The following is a 10674-nucleotide window of genomic DNA, read 5'->3' as shown; positions in this document are numbered from 1 at the left end:
TTAAGGGGGTTGCTCTTCCATACAAACCTACGGACACCCCGCATAGCTTCCACGGACATGTTTTCTTAGAGGATTTTTTGAGAATAGTAAATTATGGATATGCTCTTCAAGCAAAATCCAAAAAAAAGTAACTTTATTGCATCAAAAGTGCAGCGTGATGCAGTAAATTTTGATGCATTTTACCATTGTATGAGTACAACTGACAGTGTTCGCAGCGAGCATGTAGTGACATCTTATATGGGTGCGTGAGTCAATGTCACAAAATCAAACTATTGTAAATAGGTATCGACTATTTCGTGTGGTCACGTGACCATCACCTTTGGCTCAGATAATACGACAACTAAATGCAGAAAGCATGAGATCACTGAGAGATCAAGTTCAAGTTTCTGAGTCTAGTATCTACTTTTTTTGTTTTTAAATCTGTTATTTTCGGAAGTTGAAACGCCTAAACTATTATTTCTGATTAATGCAAGGACGCAAACTGTAAGTAAGACGAAAAATAGGTAAGTTACTTTAAAAATTGACATTTAAAATAATATTTTTTTTAAGTAACAGACCCAGTCCTCGGCAAAAATTATAACATTGCATACTTTACATACATTATAATGCGGTGCTTCGATCTAGGACAAGTGGTTTAAATTCAACTTACAAATTCTGAACAGATATTAGTTATTTACTCTTACGTAGACAGTAGCGCCACTAATTTAAATAAAGCATATTTATTCTCACAATAAAAGATGCTAGGTGTAATCACTAAACTAATTAGTTAAAAAATAAGGTCTACATTCAACATACATTGCATGTGTATGTATGAATATCAAGTTTTACAGTGAGGCTCAAATAAATTCCTACATATCACGGCATTTTTACGGCCGCTAAATCTAGGCTCGGTGAATAAAAAGGTTTTCACAATCGAAGTAGTTTTCGTACCTTTTTTATTATTATAACTGGCTAGATAAGTAAAATTTAAACGTCATTATAATACATTTTTGTCACAACGTCAAGTCAATGAGATTGATATTCAAAAGCAATTATGTTTGAATAATTATGGTTTGAACACAAATCAAGAAGTCAAAAAGTTGGCGGACGAGAGGAAATGAGCAAGAGTGCAACTCTTAAACTATTTATGTATGTACGATTCGATGATGAAAAGAATACCTATGTAATTGGATACACGGGTATGTTTATTTTATCATTTTTGTCAGAAACATTAATATTTGTTACAAGAACACCAGAGGCAGGGCTGTAAGAATTTAATTCCTACTGGGTGGCCAAAGTATGGCTTATCGTGTGTACCAAACTTGTGGTCTGCAGCAACCTACTACGAAAACATGCCAAATTTCCCTAACTCTTAGTTGCGTCGTGAACATTTTCACTCCATAGAAGTAAGTCGCTTCCCACCGTCTGTCTGCATATGTACGAGTATGTACTGTATGTACTCTATTATGAAGTGATTCAAGATTTTTTATTTTATTTATAAGTGTGAGAAACGGCAGGGGTTATGGTTTTGGAGCGTATGTATGGTCATTTCTTTCGCACGCTATGCAACAAGGCCTTGATGCATCTTAGCAAACAACAAGACAAGAGCAGAGACAAGAAAATAAGTCTTTGTTAGGAGTGACACAGGTTGTTAATTTTATGCGTATGTTAGTCTGTCTGTGTATCTTTCGGTCGGCCCATCCGTCCGTCCGTCTGTCGATCCGTCCATCTGTCTGTCCGTCTTTCTGTCTGTCTGTGTTTCGAAGTGAACACTACATCATTATTGTCCAGTGATGACATATGGATCCGAGACGTGGTGCTTTACTTTAGGCCTTATAAATAGGCTCAGAGTTGCTCAGCGAGCTATGGAGAGAGCTATGCTTGGGGTTTCTCTACGGGACCGAATCAGAAATGAGGAGATACGTAGAAGAACAAGGGTCACCGACATAGCCAAGCGAATCAGCTCGTTGAAGTGGCAATGGGCGGGCTATATAGCACGGAGAGCGGATGGCCGTTGGGGCCGAAAAGTTCTCGAGTGGAGGCCGCGGATCGGCAAGCGCAGCGTAGGACGTCCACCAACAAGATGGACGGATGACCTGGTTAAAGCCGCAGGTTCGCGGTGGATGCAGGCTGCTGCCAGTTGAAGCAACTGGAGGTCTGTGGGTGAGGCCTATGTCCAACAGTGGACGTCCTACGGCTGAGATGATGATGATGATGATGGTGAATAAAGTTGTACCAACTGTACTTTAGTCGAAAATTTTACTATGACCTTTAAAATTTATAAGTATTTTATTGATAATTAGAAGCAGAGTCTTGAGAAATAGCTCATGTTAGGAGATAAAGAGATCAGAAGAGGCATCGTTAGATTTGTCTCTGTTAGGAGTGACACAGGTTGTTAATTTTATGCGTATGTGAGTCTGTCTGTGTACCTTTCCGTCGGCTCATCCGTCCGTCCGTCTGTTGATCTGTCCATCTGTCTGTCCGTCTGTCTGTCTGTCTGTGTTTCGAAGTGAACATTACATCATTGTCCTATTTTTTTAATTATTGTTTACCAACGCACACACCAAACCTTTTATCCTAAAAAGCTGAAATTTAAGATAAGGAAAAAATGGGATTTATTATGTAGGTACCTACATAAAATTCTACTGGTTCGTAACTATTATTTAGTTTTTAGGGTTCCGTACCTAAAAAGTGCCAACGGAACCCTATTTCTGAGACTCCGCTGTCTGTCTGTCTGTCTGTCCGTCCGTCTGTCACAGGGCTCTATCTCTTGAGTCGTAATAGTTAGACACTTTAAATTTTTACAGATTATGTATTACTGTGGCCGCTATAACAACAAATACTCAAACCAGAATAAAACAAATATTTAAGTTTTTTTTTTGCTAATGTCTAATGTTGTATAGATAATGGTACGGAACACTTCGTGCGCGAATCCGACTCGCACTTGGCCAGTTTATTTTTAATACCCAGGGTATTCAATGTTAAATATTTAATTTTACAACTCTATCTCCATATCACTAATCTCTGTAAATTTTACATGCAGGCAGAAAGGAATAGCAAAAATCTAAATTCAATATCAGGATATTTTGAAAAAGATAAGTATTGTTCACAAACCGATCTTAATGACGATGATGATGATGATGATGGTCGTATGTCATCGCTGCCGAATTCTAACTTTATTCAATGAAAGACATGGAGAAACTTTGTCACAAAGACATAGTTCAGATAATTTGATATTACGCTGTCCGTCCGTCTATTTCTATAGGATTACTTAAAACTGAAGCAAACTGAAGTGGCAGTGGGCCGGCCATATCAGCCGAAGAACCGATAACTGCTAAGGTAAACGAGTAAAAGCCTAGCGTGGCGAGGGACGCCCTCAGACTAGGTGGAGCGATGATCTTCACTGGGTAGCTGACAGTAACTGGATGAGAGTGGCCGAGGGTCGTGCTCAGTGGCGTGCAATTGGAGACGCCTATGTCCAGTAGTGGGCTAAGATAGGCCGATGATGATGATGATGATGATGATGACTTAAAATAAGACAATAATCCCACTCATATTATAAATGCGAAAGTTTGTTAGTCTGTTTGTTTAATTCTTTATTACCTTTTCACGTCTAATTCGTTGAACCGATTAGGATGAAATTTGGGATACAGATAGTTTGAGTCCCGTAGAAAAACATAGGGTAGTTTTTTTTTAATCGCAATATTCCCGCGGAATAGCTTATAAACGAATTCTACGCTGACAGAGTTGCGTGCAACAGTATGTAGGTACATTAGGGGATTTACCTACTGATAGTCTGATTTACGTCCATATGCTGTAACTAAAAAGCATCGGTCACTTTATTCGTACACCTAGGTATCTTATAGTCTGTCTGCTAATACTATTTCTGTATTTATTAATACACAATTCCTTTCAGATTCAATGCTAACTAACTGCATATAATTTTGCCTGGAATCATTATATTGCTGAAGTAGCCTAGGTGCTGTCATGCAATATTCAAGGTGAAGAAAAGAAGAAACGTTGAATGTTGATATGCAAGAAATTAAGGAATATCTGACTGATTAACTATGTTTGATTTATTTATTAACGCTGTGTTATAAAGTTTGTTCTAAATAAATATGATGTACACAACGAAATAAAGTCTTCGTAGGCATCTTTCTTTTAGCGTTCCGTGGGTGGAAATTTTAGTGGAGCTTCTAAAAACAAGAATACCAACAGGTATGTAGTTTTTATTTTTTGACCATCAGTGGTGTAGCGGTATAGCAAGCGGTACGGATTACCGAGGACCTGGGTTCGATTCCCAGTGATGGTCTTATTTTTCTGTTTTTTCTGTGCATCTTTATTTCAGTTTGTATTTTCAATTTAGGTTTTACGGGATGACCGTAAAAGTAAAAATTTGGAATTGAAATAAAAAATACAAAAAGATTCCAAAAAACCAATCTTAAGTTTTTATTTGTCGAATGAAACTACAGTAATATCAGATGATGAGATAATAGGGGTACATATATATAAAGTACTATAAAACCGTACAACTTTGACCTTTGAGATAACTTTGCCCAAGTTGTCATTTTTTAAAATATCTGAAATAAAACAAAATTGACTGATTTGTGACCACTTTGTGACATGCACATTTCTAAATCATTTTTGTATATTTTTTTCCCTGTTGTCACGAATAAATCTTTTCTTTTCCCTTTATATCGGAATATTTCTTTATTCCTGACGGGAGTTGCTTCTCCTTTTTAGGGTTCCGTACCCAAAGGGTGCCAACGGGACCCTATTGCTGAGATTCTGCTGTCTGTCTGTGTGTTTGTCTGTCTGTCTTCTACTGGTTCGTAACTATTATTTAGTTTTTATAGTTAGGCCAACGGGACCCTATTGCTGAGACTCTGCTGTCTGTCTGTCTGTCTGTCTGTCTGTCCATCCGTCTGTCACAGGGCTTTATCTCTTGAGCTGTAATAGCTACCCGTGTGATGGGTTAGAATTAGACCTCTCCATTTCTTCCGTGGATGTCGTAAGAGGCGACTGAGGACCGTAGGCCACAGGCTAGCAACCTGTCACTATTGTACCGTTTTCGTCAAACTTAAAACCTAAAATTGCTAAAAGTGGCTCCGAAGCTGTAACGTTTCGTGTGCTTTGCCTACCCCATTTAGGCATACATGTTTGTGTGTACTAGACACTTGAAATGTTGACAGATTATGTAGGTATTACTGTGGCCTCCATAACAACAAATACTAATAATAAAGTAAGTAAAATTAAAAAATAAATGGAGTTGTCATACAAGAAACGTGTTTTTTCCCAGCGTTTTTTGGTTACTAGGCGTTGCTAAAACTTATTAGTGAACTGTTTTAAAAACATTGTACGTACGGAACCCTTCGTATGTACGAGTCCAACTCGAACTTGACCTTTTTTTATCCTGCTAAGGCCTTTTTGTTACAGCTTATATTTAACTCCGCGGGCAAAATATATATCACTAGTAACGTGCTAGCACAAGTCTTTTCGCGATAGTTTTAATCTTCTTCTGCGTGAAACATAAACATTGTAGTAGAAAAATAGTAGAATTATTATATGTTCAATTTTTTTAACAAACGAGTTGGTGTTATGCTCTATGTCACAGGATGACTAAATATTGACTATCCATATCGATAATAATATCACTCATGTTTAGACTTTGCTCATGTCTAGCTTTAGAGACATTCTTGACTGAGCCGGCCGCGATAACTGTAGTAGGTAGTATGGCGTTCTTTTTCGAGTGTCATTGCTACTGAACTGTCAGGTTGCCCTTCAGAAGAAAAGGAAACTCGTGTAAAATGACAATCTCGCATACAGATACCCAGAATCAAGAACCAAAATCAGAAGAATTGTATAAGCTCATATATTGATATTTTTTTATTGTGAGCTTACTTTTTTTTAATTATGTGTAACTATTATTACAAATTATATATTTTTAAGCTTCTGGTACCTTGACTTTTGTATTTAGGACTATTGCATGGTAGGTGCACGCGGCTATTAGCTAGTTTTATAAGATCTCCGCTTACAAATTGTATCTTTCGCGTCACTGCTTTCATTATAGTGGCATCATAATAATGTTTGATTTTGAGTTTGCATTACATTATAGGCACTAAGTAAGTATAGAAGTTAGGTTGGTCAAAACTGTCTTATTGGCTGTACATTTATTTTCATCCAATCTAGTGTCCCAAATTTCAAATTTGTCAATTTTCAAAATCACTCAATATGCTTGACTGAAATGTTTTGAATGAAATCTGGGCCATATTGTCCGAAATAAAGGTCTTTACTTATTATTGTAATAGCTGGTTCAGATTTTCGATCACGAACCCATCTGGACCCGGTCATTTGAAAGGCATGGGACCACAGCCAACATATCTAATATAGATGAGATGAGCAGAATTTTGGAGGTCTATCCCCTAATACACTATTAGGATGTGCTAGCGGACAGGCCTCTACAGTTGTCAGATCCGAACAGTAATTCACATGGAGTGGGCTATGGCGTTATAGGATGCCGCATACAGCATTACCGAGATATGGAGTGAGATAACGGATACCTACCATTCCAATTTTTCCAATATCATATAAATTGTACTTTTAGTAGACGATGACATGCCGTTCACTAAATGGGCCGCTCAAACTATTGACCCCCGGAACAACGAGGTGTAGTATAATATAATGCTTCAAAAATGTGTTTTACATACTTTTATTCTGACCTAGAAAGACTTGTAATAGTATGTGATATTTTTGATTGGTTCGATTGTATCTATCTTGTCTTGAGTGGATAGAGATTAACGAAATAAATACTTGAATAATTGAGTGGTTTCGGTGTTACCAGGTTCCTTGACCCTTGATGCGTGGCTTTACTGGTATGTCCATGAGGCACATGTGCTGTATGACCAGTGATGTAAATAATGGAGTTGTTCTTTCAATAAATAATAAACTTTATTACATACATTATAATAATTATTTTTATTCTTGGACCACATTTAGATTAACAATGAAAATTGCTACGGGAATATTATATTACCTTATCATTACTATGGCGACGTGTCAAAAGAACGCTGCACATTGCTTCGGGACAGAGAACTTGTTAATTTGCGGAACCTCATATAAATTGATAACAATATTTTTTACTTTACTTCTTCGCTACGAACCGTGCCCCACAACTACGTCCATGTGAAATATCTATACAATAAATTTACATACACGCCCGCTCTCTTTCTCTTCCATGTAAAACAATATGTTATTATGTATGTATAGTATATGTCACACAAGCTAGACTAGCTGTCACAAATACCTACTATATAAATATAACTATTATTAGGGTTATTCGCGCTGTCATCGTTCATCCACCATTACCTCTCATATTTCGTTTTCTAGAATTTTTTTACCGTACAACGGCAAAAACTACTAGACACTGGCAAAATTGTCCTCCGATGGACAGAGCCATATTTTTTTAAAGAAACAACAACAACAACAACTATTATTAGGTATTGTGTGATATATATATTATTTCATGTAGGAGGAGGGAGGTGGAGGAGGGCGTGTACTGCATGTTATTATATTATGTAGGAACGTATCACATAGATCTAACTGTGCCGCACGGTTGACAGCAGAGAAACCTAGGGCAAAATTAAATACTGTAGGTTCTAGAAACTGACTAACAGTCAAGCTCAAAAAAAAATATTTGCTTGGTACGGTTGGCTTGTTGATTGACTGGACAGCGGGCATATTTAACTTGTATCACAGTTTATATCTTTTTTTTGTTCTCAAAGTATTAGCTGAATCTAATGCCGACGTTGTTCACTAGCAGACCTGACGCCCTGATTCTGATAATTATTCTCAAACGCTGTCTAATGCGATATACTGCATTTTACTTACCCCAAAGAAAAGATTGTATGGTAGAACTGCAACTGTCACAGGCGGAACGGCAGTAATGGGCCTGGTAATTGCAGCCTGCTCGCGTGCTTGGACAGATGAGAGGAATAAAGCAACATAATAATTAAAAGAAACTGGAATTAATCAAAATACCACGCACAGGACTTATCACGCTAACACACACGAGTAATATTTACCTCGATGTTTCGGCAACATTACAGTGGCCGTGGTCACGAGTAGACTGAAGTGTGGGGTGTCTGTGTGGATTTACTGTACCAGCGGGAAAATTACAAATTAATTATACCCACTGCCCGGTCAACCAGACTAGTTAGCCGTAGATCCTACAGGCAAAGAGCGCTCAAAAAGTAGCAAAGTAAATACATTCCCTTTTTACTCTTAGTATTTGAGGACATGTATAGTTATTTTCACACCTCTCCTTCAGAAAAGTAACTTTTCCTCCCTGACGAGAGGGAGCAAAGTGGAACTTTTCTGTTCAAGGCTTTTCTAAGTATTTTATTGCAAATGCAATTTTTTGAAGTTGATAATTGTAAAGCCACGCCATTTTCTATGCTGGTTGTTCTTTAATAATATTTAGAATTTACTTTTTTCAAGTTTCTTAATGCTCGGTGTGAAAAGTTGTATGAGCGACTCGGGAGCAAAATTATTTTCATCTTGTGCGTTAACACTTGAATCCCTCATTACGCTCAGGATTCTACTTTAGAATCCTTCGCTACATTCTGGATTCAATGTACGCCCTCGCCGTAAATACACCATTTTGCTCCCTTGTGACACAATAGTTATTTGTGTCACAAGGGAGCAAAATGGTATAGAAAATGACGTGGCTTTCCAATTATCAACTTAAAAAAATTGAATTTGCAATAAATCACTTAGAAAAGCCTTGAACAGAAAAATTGTACTTTGCTCCCTCTCGGTAGGGAGGAAAAGTTACTTTTCTGAAGGAGAGGTGTGAAAAAAACTATTTGAGCATTTTTAAATAAAGTTTGTACATTTGATTTGCGACTCCTATTTGTGATAAAAATTTGCAGGTTTGTAGAGTGAACGATATTGAGTCGTAATAACATAGTCTCTCAAAATGTCCCAATTGGTTTGTATGGAAATTTCCTTTTTTGTTACCAAAACTATGGATTTGCGGTAACAAAAAAGGAACTTTCCATACAAATTAATTGGGACATTTCGGGAGACTATCTACCTGCAAATTTTTACCCAAATCGGAGTCGCAAATCAAATGTACAAACTTTTTTAGAAATGCTCATTTTAGCACTGTAGCTTGCTGTGACAAAGTACCAAACTGTTCAGCTACCTATGAGCTTGACTGCTTCGAATTGGGTTTGATGCAACATCTGTCTCCGATGATGACGTGTCAGCTAAACTGAACGTGCCCGTAGTCTGCAAGTACGACGGATTATTTGCGGTAGTTCTAGTTCCTTCACAAGACCTTGAAGAAAGAACTGCGTTATTTTTCCGCCTTTGTACCTTTGCAAGAACTGAAGATGCTACTGCGAAAGGAACAAAGGCAAAAAAATAAACGCAGTTTTTCCTTCAAGTCTTGTAAAGGAACTAATGCAAAAAAAACGCAAGTTCCATCGCACGAACATCCAAAGGAAACACTGCCAATAATCCAGTACACACGACTACAAGCCTGCTGGATCGGAAAAAAATCCTAGCAGATAATACTTACAATAGGTAGTTATATGATACGAATCGACAACTGTTTTCGACTCGAAGGTAACAAAGGGAGTGTAGATGATTTTGGAACTGCTCGTAGTCTTCTGCTGATTGTGCCAAATCATCGGTTATGATATCCTAACAAAATCAATTTATAGAGATAAGTAGGTACAAAATTAGCACGGGATAATTTTTACCGCAATTTGATCGGCGCAAGTTATCGGCGAGTGGGTGAACTTTTGCTGTTATGTAAGTATTTCGTAAGTATTTATTTATACCTATAAAGGCAAAACATGGCCTAAAAATGCATGAGATTTGGCAAACGTATTCCTTGAGGATCGCAGAGGTGCAAGAAGTTTTTTTTTTAATTCGAATACCTACACTACAGAGTAGATTTTTTTCTTCAACGGGAGCGAAGCCGTAGGATTAAGCTAGTAATTATATATACGAACTGAGAAATCCAGATGCAGAAGCCTAGATAAACTCTTCGTCAACTCTTTTCATGGTTAGCAACTTATTAATAATTTATATTAGCAGTTTATGATTACTAATTCTCTACCAAAAGTCTTACCACAGAAATTGAGTGATGATGATGATGATAATTAGGATAGTAAACTCTGTATGGATTTTATTACCTCTTTTGATAGAAAGAGCTTACACGAAGCACTGTTCATAAAATATTAGGTATGTCTAAAGGCACTGTTACACATGCTCGTTACTGGACTGAAGCAAACGCGTTCACACTTGCTTATTACCTTTCCCCCTTCCACCCCGTCTCGAGCTTGCCACTAATAAGCATGCTCGATAGTAGCATGTCCTGTTCACACATGCTACTAGCTAGCATTTGTTCAATAGTAGCATGCTTTCTTGCTACTAAAGAGCATGTGTAACAGTGTCTTAAGGGACTTTGGCTTTACGGATGCCCTTGATAAACTTGATTGCCTGTGCATTCCTGTGCGTGTCGTACAAGATGACTAAGAGCCCTGGTGGCAGCGCTCTCTATTGCCAACTACGAATTCCAAACTCCAGCTCTGCGGCGTGGAAGGTAAGGACAAACCACCGCACTATTTTCCCAAGAAACTCGTCCTGTAGATTTGCTACCGATTTTCAACCGACGACCATGAC

General features: G+C 37.7%; 1 long non-coding RNA gene across 1 annotated transcript; it reads left to right on the top strand.

Annotated features, from left to right (window-relative positions):
- The first annotated feature begins 250 nt into the window (after nt 1-250).
- LOC141445177 (uncharacterized) lies at nt 251-5780 on the top strand. The gene is made up of 2 exons (XR_012453286.1): nt 251-3318; nt 3896-5780. It is a non-coding gene; the product is annotated as an uncharacterized lncRNA (long non-coding RNA).
- Nucleotides 5781-10674: the final 4894 nt, after the last annotated feature.

This window comes from Choristoneura fumiferana, unplaced genomic scaffold, assembly GCF_025370935.1.
Source record: "Choristoneura fumiferana unplaced genomic scaffold, NRCan_CFum_1 Sck3bRy_39;HRSCAF=206_pilon, whole genome shotgun sequence".
Classification (NCBI taxonomy): Eukaryota; Metazoa; Arthropoda; class Insecta; order Lepidoptera; family Tortricidae; genus Choristoneura; species Choristoneura fumiferana.
The sequence above is the reverse complement of the archived record's forward strand: the minus strand, read 5'-3'. Positions and strand labels throughout refer to the sequence as shown.